Consider the following 22,558-nt stretch of genomic DNA (forward strand, 5'->3'; position numbering starts at 1 on the left):
TGACTAGAGTCAAGTCAATGCTTTTCTCAATAACTCTCAGTGGAGGGAAAGGTAAAAGGGAGGAATGCTCTTAATTTAAAAAGCAATGGTCACATGAGTTTCCTCCATGAAATTTTTCAGAATTTCCGTTTTGTGATGTGTTCTGAATAATTGGAAATTGTGCTAAATGGGAAACAAAACCGAAGTTGTCCCTGCCAAAATTTCCTATGAAAGGTAAAATTTCGCATTTCAGCCAGCTGCACTTTCAAGTAGGTGTTCTTGAGTAAAGAAACATTTGCAACACATTTTTATATAAGAGGGGAAAAAACAGTCATGGGTTAGTGATGGAGTCTGAGGTCTGCCAGGATGCTTCAGGTATGTTCCTGTCCAAGACAATTCTTCAGACATTGTCAGTTGTGTGCAGTGGTCCCTCAAATTTGGTCTGTTTTGAGTTTTACTCCATTCTCTCATTCCTTTTCCATGCCCACCCCCTCCCACCCCCACCCCGTTCTCATCCTCTCTCTCCTTCCATTCTGCCTTCTGGGTTTTGCAGCTCGTTGGGAAATGAGACCCTCCCACACAATGGTTATACAGTTAGGAATATATTTGAATACACATTTAGGAAGCATAGTCTGTGTCGTGCTGCTATGATACCCAATTCAAATTGTTTAGATTAATGACAGCTACATGCCTAATTTATTACTGTAATTATTGTGATAATTTAGAGGAGATAAATTGAAATCTATTAGAATTTAATGTAAAAAGCTGTAATTAGTCTGCTTTGGAGAGGGGAGAAAGCCAATGCACATAACTGAAAATCCATTAAGCCAATTATAATGTTACTGAGGCAGAAAATATGCAGCCATCTAAAATATACCCATGACTTTAGCATAGCTGTACCCTAAGCATACAAGCCCATGTGTCAGATTCCTTCATTAATTTAATAAACACATCAAGGCAAAAAAATGAGAGAATTCCTTAATCATCATAATTAATGCACATAGTTCAGACTGAGAGTTAGGGTGGGGAGATAGGGGAGAATAAAATTTTGTTGCCATTGAGCAATTATCATGTAAATAAAACAGCAGCAAAAGCATTGGAAGGGGTTTACAGGAGAGGAGGGTACACTGCTAATCATGGCATAGGCATTCTGAGCTATTCCCAGAAGTGTTAAAAGCTGTCCTGGTGCAATTAAAAAAATAATAAAAATAATAAAAAAAGAGAAGACAGCAATTGCTATCACCTATTTACTGTCAAATTAATTCAGCTGCTCCTGAGATGCCATCTGTATCAGGAGAGCGAGGGTGTCACTAGCTTTACGATCCATCAGGAGAAGTGAGAGCGCTGTTCTGTTTGATGGCTCTGATAATGGAAAGAAGCTAAGCAATTGCAACAGATACATCATAGATTTTCTCATAATTACCTGACCTGTTACACTGTGTCACTCTGCCGCCAAACACACTGTTTTTATGTCAGAAGCTGTATGGGCATTCTTTACTTTGATCATTCTGTATTCTGCAGATGTCAGCATTACTGTATTTTAATTGACTCTGGGGTAGCATTAAAAAGCACCTTCTATTTCGGTTGCTTAGACCTGATAAGACTGACAACCTGGTATTTATGAACATTAGGCCTTCATGGTAACTGTGTCAGGAACTGTGTCTTTCCTAAATCCCCTAGGTACAAATAGCAAAATGATGTTAGTAAACCAGTTGAAAAAACAGTGTCTATGCAAAGAGCACCTCTGACATTCTCTAGCCATAAAGATGGCAAACCTTTTCATTAAATTAGACTCCGGAGTCAAAAGTGCATGTTGTATCCCAATGTGCAATTAGGAATTGACCGGTATGTTGAAAGAGGGCTAGAGCTGGCGAGGACTGAAGCTGTGAGGTAAAAGTGTTGGTAACCTCAAAACAAGAAGTTATTGACAACTTCCATGTTCCCAGCATGCCCCATTTGCCAGGATCATCTTTTCCTTCTGCTGTAGGAAGAGACAGCTAGCTTTTTCACTACTTAACTTTCTTGCAACATTCAGCGTAATCCTCAAAAATGACAGTTAAAATGGTTGAAATGTTACAGGCTGCTGTAGTGGAACTACTTTTTTTTCCTTTTTAAGAAATATTCTTGGTTGAGTAAAAATGCACTAGACTGCATGTGAATTGTCCATATTTCCCACTGGGCTTTACCTAACAATTTATTTCTTAAGAAATCCACAAACTCTACAGGTACCACCAAGGCGTTGAGCTTGCTGCTTGACTCACTGTCAATAGCTACCAATAATTGCAAAAGAAGTGGAAATCTAACTCAGAGCATCAGAATTCAGTCCTTGTCCCCTTCACCAGTGCTGCTTTAATAAATGTTGAACGACAGACTGTGAAACAGCTCTTGCTTCACCGCTAACATACAAAGACAGCGTGCCTTTCCCCCACCACACCCACGGGCAGGGATGTTCCCCTCATTCCTTCTCAGGTTCCAATGAACCTGGTTGGTAATTATGCTTAGCGTTAAGGTCCTTCCACTCAGATACCAATAGACCTGGGTGGTTGTTCCTCTTCAAGTCCCAGCAGTATCACTGTATTATCCCCTTGTTGATAAATTAAACCATATCAGAATTCTTATGAACTGGGGTAAACGCATCTGCCTTCAGACATTAAGAAGTTATTGTGTTGTGCATATGTTGATAAATGGGTCATGTGTAACACCAAGTGGTATTATGAGGCACCTAAGTAGTACATTTATTTTGAGTGTTTGTTAAAAAATGTTTTCCTAAGGCTTCCCGTCAAGTCAGTGGAGCGACACAAGTGCTTGTAAAGGTTAAAAGAGAGAGATCCCAGTTCAGTTAATGTATACACTTTAGCAGGATTACCCTCCAGAAATCTTCAGAAGCACTCACCATTTTCCATTAAACTTAGGCCCTTTTTTCAGGTGGGTGTACTCACTAGGGTCCTAAAATGAATCTGCAAACTAGAAGTCTAAAGTAGTCATTTAGGCATCTAAGTTAGTCTCCACTGTACCTTTCCCATAGCTAGCTCTTACGCATATCAAGACCACGGTGCATTCTGCTTTTGGCATTTGCTTTATGGATAGTTTTTGAGATGGCATTTATAAACTACTGGTATGTCAATGAACACTCCCAGCTGGTCTAGAGGGCTGACTGTGACATAGCAACAAGGAAGGTGTCAGTATCAAGCAAGTAACACCCTCTAAATTTCACAAAGAATCAAAACTCTATTTGCATTACATAACTGTAATTGTATCTTTGGTCCATTGTCGTAAAATGAACCAAGATCAGTTTTGTGACCTAGAGATCAGAACAAGCAAACAACAAAAGACAAGCTCTCCATTCAGTACTATAGTAACAAAGGGTATTCCCATCCCACTTTGTAAAGGTAAGGAGGCTACTTTACAATTAGGGTGAAGCTGTAAGTGGGGTGATCTACCCGTCCTGCAGCCCACAGTTGGGAAAGAATGATAGAAATTTGAAACATCCTCACATAAGAGCCACAGAAATGTTTAAAGACTGCATAAAATGTTCACTGTAAGAAGCAAAGAGCAAGAAGGAGAGTTTTTAAAAAATAAGACTGAGAGATAGTTTGATTACAAAGTATAGAACCTCTATAGGAAAAGTATAGCAGCTCCTATCAAACTCAACAGTCTTACAAATACAGGTCTTACAGGCACTGGCTGGAATTCGAAGGCAAAAATACTATGGCATTGTTTTTAACAGTAAGTGTGATTAACCACTGGAACAACCTAAAGAAATTATGAATAGTGCATCTTTTGCTTCCTAAAAAGCAGCTTTTTGATTTGTGAATTACTTTATTTAACTCATGTTTATCTGTGCAGCAGTGTAGGTGCTCGGCTGATTTTTTCTGGCCTTAAACTCTGGCTTTTCTCTTTCTCTCCTGCCCACCCCCAACCTCCATGCTACATAGCACGTGAGGAAATCCTGGTGGAATCATTCACTAGGCTCTCCCTTAGGCACACAGAAACCTAACTGAGCATCCTGGAGCTCCTGCAGATGAAAAAGTTCCTTGCCTGTAGTGATAAGACTCATTCAAACCCTTGAGTTTAAAAGCAAAAGAGAGCATATTTCAGGGAACATATTTCAGTTCACAGTCAGTTACAATATTTCACATAAAATATATAGGAATGTCTGGACCAGGTCAGACCATCTAGTTATATATCCTGTCTCTGGCAGTGAATGATATCAGCTATCTGGGGAAGATAATGAAAATCGGAATGTATGTAATGATGCTTCCTCCCCAGTAGAGACTTCCAGAAAACAGCTGACTGAAGCTTGAGATCTTCCTGAGCAAGAACTGGAATTTTGGTATTGCAAAACCTTGCACGAACTTTTTTCTTCTGCAGCTATTTGGAACCCGTGTACACTTTCACACTATTTTCCACACTATCGGTGGGAATAAGCTACACATTTAGCAAACTACCCATTTGTTTCTTTTGAACTGCTCAGCAGCATATTGATGCCCCTTACTTCATGTATTGGAGGAGACAGTGAACAACTGCTCCAAATTGGCTTTCAGAATTTTTCAGATCTCCATCATTCCTTCACTTGTGCCTTTTTCCAGATCTAGATATTGTTTGGATACTTAGTACCTAGTCCATTTCCTTGCCAACAAAGAGTATCCCTGTGGTTTTCCTAGTGCTTTATCTGGTACAAAGAGAGCTTTCAATGATGGTGAGGCTTCCCCACACATCCTATGGGGAATTATTCTCAATTCTGGCAGAGCTCATCCCAAGGAACTGCTGTACATGATAGAAAGGGAAAGCAGACATGTTGCTGCAATCTTGTTGATGACTTTCTACTACTGGTTACCCCGGTTTATGAGAGGATGAATACCATTAGAAGAAACCAAGACTGCATGATCAAAGAAGGCTCTGTCAATTGTTTAATTTCCATCACGATAGAGCCAATGTCTTTTATATACAGTATTTCAAGAACTTCTCACAGATATTTAGGTGAATTCCTATACTATTTTTGGATAATGTAGTCTTAACAAACTGATCCATGGGTTTTTGGTGTTTTGTTTTGTTTTGTTTTGTTTTTTCCCTACCAGAGAAAATTGTAAGGCACCTTTCTCAGTTCCTTCCCATAACATCTTAAAAGCAATACTGTCAGGATGTGAACAAATGCAATACATAGAAAAAGCATATACTGTATTATTAGAATGGCTCTGCCCATAAATTAATAGAAGATTTTGCCACCTAGGACTGCCAACTCCAAGATCTTAAAGCAGGCATGCAAAGTTAATTGAGAACAATTCTGAGAGAAAGATGGATCCCAAGGTATTTGAAGCCCTGAGGTAACCAGCTGGCCTGAAAATCTAGTGGGAGGGGAAAAGTAATTAGATGTTCCAAGCAAATTGCCCCAGACTTATTGATATTGATTTAAAATCCAGATAATCCTCTGTATGATTTCCAAAGGAACTGTGCAACTGCCTTATTTTAAAAATATATGATACAGCAGCACTAGTCACTGATTGTATCTACTGCACACCCCCATCCACTGTAATACTTTTCTCTGGCAAAATGGTACAGCCAGCTTCACAGAGACAATGGGAGTTTCTCCTCTTCAGCAGAAGGCAGGCAGGCCTGTAGTAAATTCCCCATTACAGTTATGCAACTTTCAGCAAAACCGAGAAACAAAATAACTTCTTGTGCTTGTCTGCCACTGATAGAGAAAACATCCTAAATGTATGCCACATCATTATTGAAATCTTTCTGCTGATCCATGCTGTATTTCTACTTATTGACCTTCTTAAGCAACTTTCCACAGTACAGGACAAAGCATCAAAGGCAAATCAATCTCACCAAAACCTTAACATTTTTATTTTGAAAGGGATAATAGATGTTCTGAGGGAAACAAATCCCATCTGGTTAATGTCCTTCTGGCGATGACAGTCTTGAGGCATTTGTTTGGCTATTCCCTGAGTTTTAAAGCACTCTGAAACCATGACATCTGCTCTATGCAGTGGCTAGGTATGTCAGGAATCACATGAAGGGATCGATGCTGTCTCTGCCAAAGGCCAGTACCAGGGTCTTCTAGGTTCTCACCCAAAACTGTTGGTACTAATGATGACAACCAAATATTCTTGTTAAGAGTATGCACATCTAGTCACTTTTTTGAAATGTTTACAAAGAACAGCTATGGCAGAGAACTACACAGCCTAATTAAATAATGTATAGAAAAGCATTCCCTTTCATTGGTTTTTAATTGCACACCTTTCCAGTTCATTGTGCCTACCTTTAAGGGCAAAGGTCACCAGCAGTGCCTACTCGGGACCGCTTGTTACTCTCCTTTCCTTCTTCTGGGGACAACAGTAGCACCAAAACATGGCTTGAGAGGAAATGACAGCTTGTAAGGGGCAGCCCACAGGCATCAGGGGAGACGCCTGCTGGGGTGACAGACCTATTGACAAACTGTCTACTAGGAGCCTCCTTTGTTTTAAGAGTATTTCAAGCTAGGTATTTCCTATATGGGGCTACCAACCTATAGTGCTTGGTATTGCAGAAGCGGTTCACCTGTGTACTTTCTTTGGCATCACTTCATTGATGTTCTGCAGCCGCATTATATAGCAGATGAGCAACAGCATCACATATGTCACTTCTGGGAGACAGGGGAGGTATGGGAAGCTATGGAACAAGGAAATGATGCTTAGATAAATGGCAAAGATCTATATATAGTTTTCCATTTTTGTGGTTGGCTGACCCTGTTGGACCCCATAGTGTCTCAGCACTTTCCATTTGGTGTTGAAATTTTTTTTTAAAAAACCTTCCTTTAATGATTTGCCTGACAATATTTTACAGAAGTTGTTTTTCCTTGCATCATACAGAAAGTATACTTTTATTCCTGGGGGGAGGGAGGGGGAGAAGTGATTTACCTACGTGCTTACACTGAATCATAAGCTTAAGAGTTTTCCTGAGTATATGATCTTCTCACGATCTCTACAACCACTAGCAAATTGATCCATGACATTTCCCATTTCTGTTTATTCCTTTGTAATTCAGCAACATTTGTATTTTCACTGCAGCTTTATACTGTAACATCCCTTCAGGTGGGAGCACCTCCTTCCTCCTCATTTTGCTTTCATACATTATATAACAGACGTGGACTATCACTGAAACTCTCCCAACTCTTTTAAATTTCCCTGTGAGCGAGAGATGCAACTCAACTCATGAGTGACTTTATTGTATTACAGTACTTTGATTTTCTCATTTTAAGCCTAGTGACTGTTAATGTGAACAGGTCAAATCCAGCAATGATTTTCCTATAAATCAACAATGGGATCTTATGATCTCTGTGGTGCTGGAGATCAAAGCAGATTACAAATGGTAGCATTTGTATGAATGTTTTGCTTTCAAAAAACCCACAAGCCATTCAGAAATGTCTGCTGTGCGAGGCATGCAACAACTGTATCATGGAGGATGTTGATAGCTCTGTTCCATGGAGTTAGCACAGCTGCAGCTAAAGTGGAATGGAGAAATTTTACAAAGAAGTTTTAAAATATTACCTGCCAAATAATTGATAGGCAGATTACTCAATATAATTGGATTGAAAACACAATTACGGACAGATTTCTGGCTGTAAATCCCAGAGATCTTATAAGAACTGAAAAAAACCCCCATGTGACAATCTGTCTTGGATCTAGAGCCAGCAATCACTGAGGTCAAGGGGAAAATTCTTGACAGGCTTCAAGGAACCTGGAGGTTAGTCTGCAAGAGGAAAAATTCCTCACCTGACTTCTGTATAGTGTGGGTCATATAAAAGTGACTGAGAAATCCAGTCCCCATACCATTTCAGTGGCAATGTTACAGAGAACGCTGCCAATTACTGAGTCACTGACCTAATTTAGACCTAAGGTATTACTGGAGAATTAGAGGATAATAAATACTAGAAGTGATGAAGGAAGACGAGAAGTTTTGAGCCAACGAGTCACTCTCTTTTTAGGGAATCTGGAAAACATATTGCTCAGTCTGGCAAAGAGTAAGCAATTAGCACTGCTCATATCTCGGTAAAAGTGGGGGCTTAGCAAGCTTATTTACCCACTACACTGGCAGAGCCTAAAGGATTACTCAGATGGATGGATGTGGGTTAGATGAATACGTCAACCAGACTGAAACTTTCTAGCCAATATGAATGGAAAACCAAGGTCCAGCCACAGATCTGTGTCGATGAAGAGGGATAACCCATGAGCCTCAGACATTTATACAGGAGGCTGTTCTGCTGCTGAGAGCTCATCAGGGTCTGGTGTTTCACACAGGCACTTTCCCTGCTCTGCCCCACAAGTGCTCGTACTCAGCTCGGCTCCGTGTCCGGGGCACAGCCCCAGAGGCAGCGGGGAAAACATTTCAAGGGAAATTACTCTCCAGCAAGTACGTCAAAGTTCAGGATCTAATGATAGGTTACTAAGGTGCTGTTTGTTAGTCTTGTTGGCATCCCTTGCCACCATGCCATGGATCACACACTCTCGCATCGATGCACAAGAACAGAGCACAGTGACATCTTGACTCCAGTGACCACTTCTGCTTGTGCCACCCTGCCAATATATATAATTTTTTTTCCCTTTTCCAAGTTTCTTTGTGTGCTGCCTCCAAGGAGCAGAAGTAGCAGGCATCTTCCAAGGATAAGACTAGCAGGCCTGCTAAAAGTATCACATTGGATAAGAGAGGCAGCCACTGAACAGCCTTGCAGAGGAGTGTTGGGGAGGAGGGCTGCGGTCGGGCGCTGGCACCCAGGGAGTGACGGGGCATGGAGGAAGGGGAGAGCACGAGGGAAGGATGCGCCTGCTCCCGACTCCTGCTCTCTGAAGACTTTGAATGCCCTGTCACCTGGGGTGTTTTCCAGAGGTGTGCAGTACACATATTTGGACGCACAAGGTTTTCCGATACCAAGAGAAGGCTATGGGACTTCTTTATTAAAGATGAGTATCTGCATTGTCAGGGAATGTACGGGCGTCGCTTGTACATCCCTAGTAATTATTATAGCTACTGAGCATCTGGAGATTTTGTTTTATGTTTCAGAAAGAATTATTTAATTAAACAATCAAATAGGCCTTTACTTGACAGGATTTTTCCTCTGCTAAAATAATGTAAATGTTCATTTTTATTGAAACAATAAAAATAAATGCATGTTTGCTAACTGTTTTGATAAGAATAGTAGACCGAATAAATGGGCAGAAATGAGGTGGGAAACATGCAGGGCTGAAGTACGTATTCTTACTAAAGATAAAAGATTCTTATTGAGAATTAAGAATAAAAATATAAAAGCACATGTTCACCAGAATGAATCCACTTAACAATGTATAAACCGACGGCAGACACTACCAATGCAGTTGGTAGTGTTCATCAGAGAGAGAAATAGGTAGAAAAATACAGAAGCAATATGGGCTTTTGGATTAAGAAAGGATAATATGCTGCAAAAGAGAGAGCTCCGTTACCAGAAATACATCTGAAGATGGTGAGAAAGTCATTAAACAGAGCGGTGTTTGGCAATGGCCACTCATCTGAATGACTACGTTCCCTGTAAAAAAAGTTCGTACTTTTCTCTCTTTTATTTACTGTGTGTTCACAGCCTTGCTGATGGCCCATGTGGGAACGCTTCTGTGTATATTTGATACTCATGAATTTTGCTTGATGAAAGATTGCAAAATTAGACCATGGGCCAAAATCTTGGCTCTGCTGAAACCAATGGCAAAAAATCCTAGTTTCTGGCTAATCTACTGACTGCCTCAACCAGACATGTATTACAAGTCCTAATCCTTTGCCAAACTGCTTTAAAAAGGACTTCGCTCTGACTGAACAAGTAAGAAAAAAAATATCCTGAATGTAATATTGATATTTGAAATCTGTCATTTTTCTGCTTACTTCTCAACTTTAAGTGCCTGCACATATTTATTCTTTAACCAGAGGTATAAAACACATCAATAAGCCTGCTTCCTGTGATCTGGTAGGTTACATCATCTGCTAAAATATGTAAATACATTAAAGAGATCTTCTTGAAAATAAAATAATCTAATTTTAGCATATATGCTCCTCAGTAGTATGAGTAAAGAAAAGCAATGTACACCATTAAAGCAGTGAGAGTTCGTTCTGCAGCCAGGTGAGATACCGGCGCAATTTCACTGTGAAATCTGGAACACTTCGTATATGTAACCGAGATTTATGAATGACAGGCACGACCAAAGTCTGTCATGTACTCCTCTTCCATTATAGCCACTGAATGGCTATGTGATGGAGCATCAAAGCCCTTCAAGTGTATGCTTTTCTTGGCTGTTCTCAGGTTAGGCTCTGTGTGGATTCAACTCTGATGATAAGCCCTTCAAACTGCACAGGCATTTTGATCACAGAAAAGCAAAATGCTGTCTATGAATCTGAACTGCAGTGAACTAGATCCTCCATAATGTTAGTGAACTAGGTAAGTGTTTCAAAGGCTGTCTAACTCTACTTCAACATCAATTGCCAAACTCCATCTAAGAAGTTTTTACACAGGAACAGAGAGCAAACATTTTAAACCCCCCCCCTTTTTTTTTTCTCTTTTTTTTTTTTTCCCCCGTCACAAAGGCATGCCAGAATGCCCATTTTTAAATAATAAAGAATGAGTACTCCCAATTGAAGCTCTCCTTTCAATCAAGGCCACAGGCTAAAAACCTAAAAGACAATGGTAGCAGGAGCCTCCTGGGATCTTGGACTGCTGCATTATTCCATCTCCGATATGCAAACCTAAGACATAACAAGAGTTAAAAAGGCTGTGTCAGGAATATCAACTCTGACATTTCTCTTTGTAACTAATTTTGTACAGTTATGTTACTGAACTCCACATAAGCAGTTCATTTATACCTTGGAAAAAGAGGGAAGGAAAAACAAACATCATGTGTAACGTTAATGCAGTAAAAGCAGCAAATTTTGTATCAACAATTCTGCCATGGTATATGGGCATAAATGTGTTTTAATGTTTTATAGAAAACTTGCATAAGTAAATCTGTAAAAACTAGGCATGCTACTGTACAGGTATAGATCTATTTGTCTAGCTTCAGCTTTTCTCTAAGGGCCATTTCTGCAGTATTTAAGTGCCTTACAACAAATCAGATTATACTCAGACAAACACAGAATCACTTACTTCCTCCTCTGTAGGGCTTTCTTGCATGTGCGTGTATGTACACATACACACAATACATACATACAACTGCATATATTTTTATAACTTTTAATGAGAAAGCTTATTAAGATTTTATGCCTCAACATCCTTAAGCTGACAATTTTTGTGTAAATTGGATAAGACAAAAACGTCTATACATTTGTATTCTGACCATTGTTGTATCCATGCCTGTAGATTGACACATTTATGAAAATCGTTTCGGGATCTAGATCAATTTAATTTGTTCTTTAAACTCAGTCCCTGAATGATTACTGGGAAAGCACATGTTTATTTTCCAATATTTGTCAAACACTAGCTTAAACACTGCTTGAACAGAAAGGTGCTGAACAGAAATTGCCTGGTGAGACCCGGCGCAGGAGCCACCCTGTCACACCTTTGACCCTGTGCATGCAGCTGGCATCACACAGATGCTTGGAGACACGGCGAATGTCCTAGCCCAGCTTCCATCTGTTGTAAAAAATACCCAGGCACAAAGGGGAGCTCAGTTAAGCCTGGTGAAATTGCTGCTGTGCCCTCTAGATGCCAGAGACAATGTACAAAAAGCAGTAAGAAAGCTGCCCATGTGCCCTTTGTTTTCACACTGTCATAGTTAAGCTGTGCAGCCTTATTTAATAGGACTGACAGCATAACCTACATGGCACAGCTTGTTCGACCAGTTCTGAGCATTGATTGTACTTTATTTATTCGGCACTTGAGCTAAGGGAAAAAGTGCCCGTGGCAAGCTAGGTTGCAGTAACAATCTGTGCATTTTAAACTGCCTGCATCTACTCAGTTACTATAACTACTCCCAACTGTGTGATTAAATACAAATGATGTTTTCATATATTAACTGCAAGCTTCTTTCCAATATGTGCTGAACATGATACTTAAAACATAGGATTCTCGAATGGAATAACATTTATGGGAACAATTTCCCAAATGTGCATGATTATCACTTGCAAGGATGTATACATCTGTTAAAATCCACAGTATGATGAGAAATCATTTCCAATTTGCTGAGAATAGAAACAGAGAATTAAAATTCTGCTTCTCCACAAAGAAGTCTCTCATATAAATCGTCTACCTGTTTGTCACTCAGACATTAATATAGTGCTCAAATTTGTACATTCTGCATGCTATTTATGTGTAAACATTACCTATTTTACTATATCAATACTGTCTTTGGAAATTATATTGTTTTAAGTAGAGGATTTAACATTTAAAATTACTTTCAATTCCTGATTTTTTTAATTTTTTAAAAAAAAATGAACTAAACTTTAATCAATGAACTGCTGACCCTTAATGGAGTGGTTGCATTAATGAATTTTGAACAAAAGAACAAGCATGTCAGTGAAGTAAATAAAAAACGGGATAAAATTAAGAATGGTAGATCACTCCAAATCAGCCAGTTATCTCCCTCTTCTAAGAGCACTGGCTTCATAAGCAAGGGAAATTTGATAGTTCTGTTTAATCTGAACTTTCATAACTCATTTGATGGGGCATGTGTAAATGGTTAGCAAAACAAGGCAAGCAACAGAAGGCTATCATTCAGAAGATGGAGAGGGAAGAGGAAGGGGCAATGTGAAGTGGAGGACTTATTCCAGTCTGAGCTCTAAAACTGATTTCCGAGTGAGCTACCAACCTCACTCAAAATTGCCTACTTTCAACCCCAGTTCATATCATGAGTTTTTATGTGGTTTATTCGTTGTCTGTTCAATGACAGAATGAGCAGGATGTGAGAGACACTGGCACGAGAGAGACGAACATACTGCCAGGATGCGGACAGGGACATGTTTCCGGTAGAGGGAGGGAAGAACTGATGCCTTTGCACATGACATCGGGATTAGCTTAGCCTGAAGCAACGTGTACTTCACACCCACATTCAAAAAGACAGACTCACACAGGAGCAGGTGCAGGAGGGGCTCTGAGGGTGATGGGGGGAGCAGGTCTCAGATCACAACCGTCAGCAGTCTGAAGGAGGACCTGCTTGTAGTCAACTTCTTCGGCCTACTCTGATAACTAGGCGCTGCTGAGGGTTGTCACTGAAATGTCCTCCCTCACTGTGGTTTAGGAATATTATCCTTTGACTTCAGTGCCTGTGATCCACTCCTGGGATGCAGAGAACTGAGGATGTATCCCCGTATTTGTCCTTTTGGGAAGGGGGACTGCTGGTCTTCAAAACCACTACTCAGATTTAGGTACCTCTGAGGGCTTTCCATGGCAGAGACCTACAACCTGCCACTAGGATATTCGGGATGACAGTACTTCCATGCATCCTATTCAGAAAAGCATTGGAGATAACTTGAAGCAGAAAACAAATAAAGTGGGGGGTGTCTGTCATAATGGTTAGTGCACTAACAGGGAAGAGACAGTGTATCTGTTTCCAAGACCTTATTCCAGCATTAAAAAAAAATACTCCCTGTACACCATTGAAATAAGGAAAAAATGCTAGTGCTTGAAATTCCTTGCCCCTGTGTATGGCACAGAAGACTGAAGGTAGTACTGATTTCTGCTTCCAGGCTGCACTTACAAGGCAGAGCACTAGAGAATTGCAACTTTCCTGTCTTCTGGCAGATACTATTGATCTCACCATCTACTCTTACTCTTTTAGTCAACAGTGAACAAGTGTATATCAATGCATCCCATGCAAATGCAACCACCTGCATATGACTTATCAACTGGGAGGATTGTTTGGTCAAAGCAAATAATGTAGTGCTCCTAAAGGAACAGTGAACTTTCTAAGGTGGAAGGGTTAGAAGTATTATCTCACTTTTGCAAAAGATGAAGCAGGAGGAGATTACTTACCCATTTCTTCTTCTCCATATAATGTGTCTCCAAGAAGAGGCTGGACCATTACAAGCACTCAGAAGTAAATGATCAGCAAAAAATAACATATCCATATGTTGGAATAACCTTTAAGAAATGTGAGCATAGTCTCAGGTTTTTATGTCTTAAAGTAACTGTTGTTACAAAAGATGGGGGGAGATTTTTTAATCTTAAAAATATTCCTCGGGCAAGCCTGAAACAAAATGGACTCACAAAGAAATAAAAAAAATGATATAACTGGTATCTAGCATATTTTTATCTATTCAAATATAAGTAGACTAAGTTTTACATTACCTCATATTCTTTCTTCTCAGGTGTGCATGATTCTGAGATGTAGACCAGATTGAACATATCAAAGTGTGCAATATCTGCTTATTTTTGTTTATTGCTCTTTCTTTTTCTTTTCTCTTTTTTCTTTTATTTTTTTCCTTTCCTGGCTGGACAACAAATGTTACACCTAACATTTCACATTTAAAAAATACAAGCTGTTCCTGTAATGATCACAGCATTTAGAGAAAAGCATTGAATCTGACAGATTTGTGTAAGATAAGAGTTTTGTAGTTAAATGTTTTGTGTTTTTTTATCTTTGTGCTTACAATATAAGTTATATATTTTGTTTGAGTTCTAAAAATACAGCCTTTTTGGATTCAGTGCTTAATGAAAACAGAGTATTATACCATGAAAGGTGACCTATTGAAGGCAAAGTGCTAATAAGTAGCAGATTGTTCAACATGACCTAAACCCTTTTTTTTATTGAAAAATGAGATCTACAAAGGTACTTTGTAACATGTTTCATAAGGACTTAATTTTGCCCAGCACTAACAGGGCCATTAAATCTACTTAGGATCTGGATTACAAGAAAACAAGGATATTTGTATTCTCTTTTACCTTTTTCTGAAAGCAAAAATGCATGCCTTTTGTACTCCCTTAAGATGTTTTCTAAAGCAACAAAAGAAACTTACTAAAATCTCTTCTCTGGGAGAAGAGTTAGAGAGAAAAAGGCAGGGCCAGGGTGGCAGAGGATGAGCTGTGGAACTGACTTTTTTTTTTACCATTAATTACGGAAAACTGTGCAACTCATAAGAGGCCTAATGAGCACCCTCCTAATGCAGCCAGGTGGCTGTCTACGGAGCAGCCACATCGTCTTACGCCCACCAGTCCCTGCCTAATTACAAAAGCGATTGCATTTCATAGATGTATTCATGTAACAAGTGGAGGCAATGAGCGAGCAGTAAACGTGCTGTGACTGCTGCTGACCAGGGGTTTTTGCTGTTGCGCCATTGCTACTTTGCAGGGCCACCGCCCCGTCCCACAACTTACTTCTTAGACTCACCCGTTGGCGCTTGTCCCACATTTGAACCGTAAACTCTTCAAGGCCACTGCTTCACATCTCTTTGAAGAGCACATAGTGCTGGGGTGCCATGGCTCAGAGATGTCACCAGAAAATAAATCAGTCTGTTGCATTAGAAATTTAGCTGTAGCTGGAATCTCCATCTGACCCAGCTTTACAGCTATCCCTGTTCAGGGAACGCTCACCTGCTCAGACAGCGCCCTGCTGGGGGTTCTCCAACACCTCCTAACAAATCAAAGGCTGGATATTTTTCCCTAGATTTACAATCCGTCAGGATTAATCACCTCAATCATATTTACCTGCAAGAAGGAAAATTAAGTCAGGATCTGTGAGGGCAGTAAAGGATTCATAGAAAGCTCTGAGGGCATCTTCCACAATATTTACATCTTTTCTGCTGCCTGTGAAGGCCAACTGGCAGGTCAAATGAGCTAAGAGAGGAGAAGGACAATGTTTTACTTGGATCCGTGATGAAGAAAGGCAGTGTTTCACTCCCGTCAGCAGCCCTCTGTCTGGCCTCAAGCACATCACACAGGGCACAAACGGCTGGGAAGGGGTGGGTGCAGCACACAGCATTGTCAGGCCATGCTTTACCCTGTGGAATTTGTGCCATTCACACATGGTGCTGATGCTGCCCTACATAAAGCCTTGGGAGGACCACGCACTGTTGAAAGAAACCAAAATACTGAGGGAGAGGTGGTAGTACACCTGTTCTCTTTCTCTGATACTCATAACCACATGAAGGTAGTTCCCTCAATATTTAGTGATTATGCGCCCAGGGAGGGCTGGAAACTGGGGACTCAGATCTCCTTATGTAATGTCACGGATCCTCATGCCCCTCATTTGGGCCACTGAGTACTGAGGGGCTTTTCTGCTTTGGCCAATTAGATGTGATCTGAGAGCCTTTACCATCACAACCCAGGATGGAGACAAGCAGTGGCAGGACGAGTGACTCCTGATAACCTGAGGCACTAACTAGGCCCAAAGCAGGACTATGTTATCGACATAGATGGGCTGGAGCAGATACAGGCTTCTTTAGGCACATGCAACAGCAGAAATTTTTGGTGCCTCTGGAATTTTGTAGACACGAACTTGGACGCTAAGGATGTTCAGATGCCTAAGGGTTTTGTGAACATCACCTGGGCTTAAATGTAAGACTTAAACATTTTAGTTCTCCTCACTGCTCTTTCAAGATAGTCTTTATTTTTATTGTGACACATTAATTCAGCTATAAAAGTAGCATAAAAATCCTTCCTTTACCAGTTTTAAGGTTACCTGAAGTACATATCCAGATTGGAAGGGGGAGCTGCAGGAAACTTATCAGTGGATATTTTCTTCATGTAATACAAGAGAATCATGACATCACTCCTGTTCTCCACTCGTAATGCTGCCAGTAGCATAATGTGGGCTGCTTGTTCGTGCTTTTCTCAGATGCCCCAGCAAACAGGAGAGAAGGTGGAAACTGCCTGATGCAGCTTTCTCAGACCTGTTTCCATTTACTGCGGGCACCAAATGGCTATTCTGAACCCTTGGTGCCAATGGGTTTCCTCTCCCCTTTCCTGCCTTATTTTGGTCTCCCTGGTGCTGGGATCCTCTTCATATACCAGCTGCAGCTCATGAGCCTAAGACTGGGCTTTTTGTGAGGTCTATCATGTAAGTGGGCTCATTTAGAGGGAGGCAAGGAGGGAAATGTTTGAGGGAAGCGTTTATGGAAATGGCTAAAAGTTTGCATTATGAGGGCTTCATACTATTGGTCTTCTATACAAATAACAGTTTACCTTAGCTTTTTTGTCTCCAATTTCTTATTCCTTGTTTATCATAAAAAGACCTCAAATCCTCTTTCTAGTAAACTCCTTCAGTTTCTGCTTTGCTAGACTTTTACTATAGAGTTTCTGGGATAAATTCTGGGATGGTTATATCCCTGATCATTGCCTTGGAGGGACAAAAGGGGCCAAAGCCTATGCCCTGGCTTCAGCAGCTCGCAGAAGTATAACGTGACTTACACTTGCCTCTTGTGGAAGAACTGAGCGAGGTGATAGGAATGGAGATGGGGTCAGGACGACTCAGAGATGTCCCAGAAACACATTGTAATGCAACCTTTTGTCATCGTACAGACTGCCCCTGTGACATCGGTAGTTAACCTCTCCTCAGCCTGAGACTGGTACCTGTTCCTCAGCACAGACACAAAGCTCTGCCAGCGCAAAACCATCCCCACTACAGTACAAGTACAGCCATGTGCATGGTGGTTCGCTGTCTCCAGGAAAGACATGCAGCAGAGCAGGGAAACAGGGCAGCTCTCTTGACTGTCAGGCCCCTGCCCTAACCTCTAGAGCACACTTCACGAATGTTTGAATCGTTAATAAAATCTTCGGGGTGTCTGCTTCCTGCAACACTAACTGTTTTAAAGTATTCATGGGTTATTTGTTTATGACTCTTAAACAAATCTATTAAACACTCTGCATTATTTCTAGTTAATTTTTGTTTTTTTCCCCTTTCGCTTTAATAATTGATATTGTTTTGGATACATAAATATGTCCTAAGAGTATTTGTCATTTCCTAATATTTACAGTGGGGATTTTTTTTTTTTTATAAAACTGTGGGATTTTTCTTCCATATAGAGTATGCTTTTCTGTTACACGCACATTTCAGAAACAGTCACAGACAATGCATCTGGCAATGGCATGTGGATTTGCAGGAATTGCAGTTAATGCTGCTTGGAAAACCTTATGTTTTAATTTCTCACTCATCATGTGGTCACAGAGAACAAGGACACCCCTCATATGAAATATTACAGAATTCTGTTAAGTGATGGATAAAAAATTTCTGGCATGCTCCTATCTATTTTCAATAATTACTGAATTAGGACTTTATGTCTAACAGACTGGGAATAGACAGGATGGTGCAAAGGAGAACAAAAGAGTACAGAGGAACATGAGAGTCTCTTAGATAAGGGGCTTATTGCATGCAACTCAGAGATGAAACTTGTTTTAATGAACTGCTTACTTTATGTAAAAAGTGGATGGAAATCCTGAGCTGATCTCTGTCTAAATTTTGCAGACAGAAGTAGTCAGGAAAGTCAGCAAAGAGCTCAAACACTCCTACTCCAAATTGTTAGTAAGTCCTGGATGTTATTTTCTATGCTTCAGTAACTTCAATAAAAATAAATAATAAATAAAACAGATAAGGGAAATTGGGTCTGCTCTACAATGAGCATATTTTTTTTTTAAATGTTCCTGGAGTCACTGGAATCATCTTGGCATGGAGCTGGTGAAAATAGCATGGATTCACTGAGGAAATGTTCCTTGTAGGCACCTGCCAGCTGATACGGTCACAGATGCAAAATCTTGCATTACTTGCCCCCCTCCCCCTAGAAAATGAAAGAGCACCCTGTACTTCTTATCTCCCTCCTGAAAATGATTCTTGAGTCCCTTGCGCTTGAACCACTCCCAGCTACAAGAATGTGATCAGAAACAATAAGTGCAACAGGTCAAACCTGCCAGTTGGATGAGCAAGTAATGCCTGTTACTAGCGCTCAGGTTAGTTTAAACTCCATGGAAAAGCCAATGGACAGCACAAAAGCCCAGCAGAAAATCTTCCATCTCCTGCTCTTCCATCTGTTTGTATTTGAATCAAACTTTTCTGACCATGGTCAATGAGCCATATATGCAATGATTTGTGGAGCAAGAGGATTATTTTCCAGACCAGACTCACCAGGTGGCAGTGCTATATACAGTCTGTAAGTGCCAGTGTCTTTTAAAGAAATGTCATGTTGCTGCCAGTGGGAAAGGGGACAGCAGCAGGGCAGTTTTACTCAGGAAAAGTTGAAGGAAGAAGAAAAAGGAAAATGGATTTTGGCTCCTGAAAGTCCAGAAAGGGCAGGAAGCATTTGGTTTACATTCATATGATGGTGACCCTGTGCTGGGGGCAAGTAGGAGTCTCCTGGGATGCCTGGGACTAGATCCCAGGGGAGGGATCTAGTTTCGTAGATAAGATCCTTCACTCCACCTGATGTCAGTGTCACCTTGCACTGCCCCTGCTCCTGTGGCAGACGGGTGACAAAGAAGCAGGTGGTGACAGTGGAGATCCAACTATTAGACACTCAGATAACTTCTTGTGACCCCATGGTACCTGGCTTCTTGGGCACAAAGGGAGAAGACTTCACAAGATGTCACCAAAAACTAATACTTATCTATGACGTCTCCTAAACTAGAAACAGGAGAAAACACATAGGTATGGAAGAGCACCTGGAATAATGCAACATACAAGCTGGATGTAGCTAATGTCCAATGCATCTCCGAAAAGGCCAGGAAGGAAATAAAATCACAACTGCAATAAACAATGAAGGCAAATTAGACTGCTGTTTGACTTGCCTGAGCAATATTAAGCAACAGAATAAAAGTTACAAGTGCTTGTACATATCAGTATTAAAAAATGAGCTGGGAGATAGATTTTTCTGGAGACAATAGATGTCTGCTTCCTGGAACAACTAGCCTCAGAAAGCACAAGAAAAGAGGATATTTTGGATACAATCTGGAGTGATGCACAGGACCTGCTTCAGTGGGAGCTTCTGTGATTTTCTGAATTTCAAGAAAAGGAACTGTGTAAAAATGAGGTAACTGGTCAAAAATGAACAAATAAACAAGCAAAAAACTCATAAAAGCAGCTGTCCAAAATGAAAGAAGCCTAGGAGCAGCCTTGGGGCTCTTGAAAAATATAGTGTTAGAAGCCAGGTAAAAAGCGTGTCACAATTCAGAAAGAAAACAAAGCAGTCCAGAAAATCCCTTCAAGCCTTAACTGGAAAGTTATGCAGGCTATCACATGGAAAAACATTTTAAAAAAGTGGAAATCTGGCCCAAAAAAGAAGAACGGGAAAGCCCAGACACACAGCAAGTTGAAAGTAAATAAAAAATGAGAAGGGCTGAAAGGAACATGAAGAGTACGACAAGGAGTTCCCCGAGGGCACCCGTGGCAGGAAGCAGGCAGGGGGATTGGTGGGACCATGTGGCCACCAAAGCATAGAGGGAGCACACAGGCCAGGGTAACTCCCATGTAGTAAAGGGCTCTGGAGCGTCCCGGGAGCCACAGCCCCATGACTCTGCCTCCAGTTCTGCCCACTGAGCACCTGTGCCGGTGCTGGCTGTGTTCAGCAATGACCTGGGAAAGGCAATGCACAGTAAAATCTGCAAGTCCATCTTGGGTAGATGACAGATTCACAGATTGTAAGAAACCCCAGGAAAACCTCACAAAACTGAATGAGTTGGAAAAAAGGGGGCAGATGAGCTTCAATGTCAATAAATGCAAGGTAATGTATCTAGGGAACAGTAATTTAAACCATGCTTGCATGACACTGAAACCTGAGCTGTAAATGCCAGCTGTAACTGAGATGCAACTACCAAAAAGAGACCTTGGAGTCGTCACTGGTTGGTTTTCAAAATCATTGTCTCAAATGCACAGTGACAGATGCAAAAGGAAATAATCTTGGGTATCATCAGGCCAAAACATCAGCAAAGTATCATCACTGAAAACAAGACAGACTTTTTGCCACTGTATTAAGCCGGGATGTGCCATGCCTCAAGTGCTTTGTGTGCAGTCCTGGCTCTGTGTCTCAGGAAGGACTTAGTGGAGTTGGAGGTGATACGGGAGAGGAGCAATGAAAAGGATCCAGGGGATGAAGTAATTGCCTTCCAAAAGGAGACTACAAACATTTGGGAACCTTCATTTTGCACAGGAAGAATAAGCATGACAGAATCGGGAGGGTGCTGGGTAGCTGAATGCAGAGCTGTTATTGACCGAGTCCTTGAACTTGATGAAGCAAGAGGCAGACTGGTTTAGAAGCAAGCACTCCTTTACCGAGTGCATAGTGAACTCTTGTACCTTGTTCCCACGGCAGGGGTGAAGGCAAGCAGTACCAGCAGGCTGAGAAAGGGAGAAGACAAATTCATGGTCAGCAGGTCTATAAACAGATACCAGAAGGACTAGACAGCAAAATACCCTCTAACATCCCTAATCCAACAATTGCAGAAACTGGCACAGTGCGAGGGAAATGGTCTGCCATGAAGTGGCCACGCTCATGTGTTAAATGTCCAATTGCTGTTTCTGCAGACAGAGGGCCAGACTGGATAGACCACCAGTTCTATTCTGTTGGGCATCTCTTCTCTTACATTCTCTTATAATGTCAGGATTGGAGAGGGGAAAATGTATAATTCCAGAGTGCACCAAGGAATCTTGCTGTCTGTCTTCATCTCTGTACCTTTCCTCAAATCCCATTTGTGCTGAGATTGCTGAAAAAAATGGTTATATGCCTTTTGATTGTAACTACCCCTGCTATAGCACCAGCTCGTGTCAACAAGCAATTACACTGTAAATACATCCAACCTCTAGCTAGAAATTGCTTAGATTTCTTCTATCAATTGACAGAAAGGTGGTATCATTGGAATGGAAACAAACAAACAAAAACCTTACACTGGCAGAAATATGCTTAGTGGCCAAAAATACCTGGAGGGTGAGCTCAAGTCCTTGGATTTGAGGTCAGCTTGTGATGGAATTTTGCAACTTCAGAGCTGTCTCTGTGTAGGAAGCAGAGCTTTTCCCTGCTATTTTTATAGCTATTCCTAGTTAGCTGCTGTTCCAGCCCTCATCCCTTTACTGGCGTTTGCTAGGCTCTGTGATTATTTGCTCAGCTTTCTTCCATTTTCTCCTTGACCACATCTAACCTTTTTTCTTTTGTGATTCTTTACTTCTGTGTACTGCACTCAGAGGCAACCTGCCAGACCGGGGCAGGTCAGACCACTGCTTTTTCATCTTCTCAGATGAAGTGTGAGAATCACTCTAGGTTGCCAGTTTCTTCTCCTTCCTTCCTTCATCCTTGCAAAAGGTAGCCGCAGACTTGACTGCCCCCTCACTATTCTCAGTCTTCCCCAGGTTTCTCCCACTTTCACTCTACAGCACCATTTGCTTTAATGGAGTATAGTAGTATATACATCCTGATATGATGGGTATAGTCAAGGACCACAGACACTGGAGGGTTGGCCATTAGGAGTAGAAGTTTTGCTTTTTAGTAGCAAAATGGCTGTTCCTGAAAGAGACTTGTGGGGTAGCCTAGGAATGTGAGGCAGCACAGTTGTTTGGCACGGAAGGGCTGGCTTGCCTGGGTTGATTTCGGAGCCTGCCGTCACATAGTTCAAGTGGGGTGATGGCCCTGTGGTGTAAAGTCATACTGCCCTTTCATGTCAGGGCAGCTGGCTCATGTC

This window comes from Pygoscelis adeliae, unplaced genomic scaffold (assembly GCF_000699105.1).
Source record: "Pygoscelis adeliae isolate BGI_AS28 unplaced genomic scaffold, ASM69910v1 Scaffold149, whole genome shotgun sequence".
NCBI classification, from domain to species: domain Eukaryota; kingdom Metazoa; phylum Chordata; class Aves; order Sphenisciformes; family Spheniscidae; genus Pygoscelis; species Pygoscelis adeliae.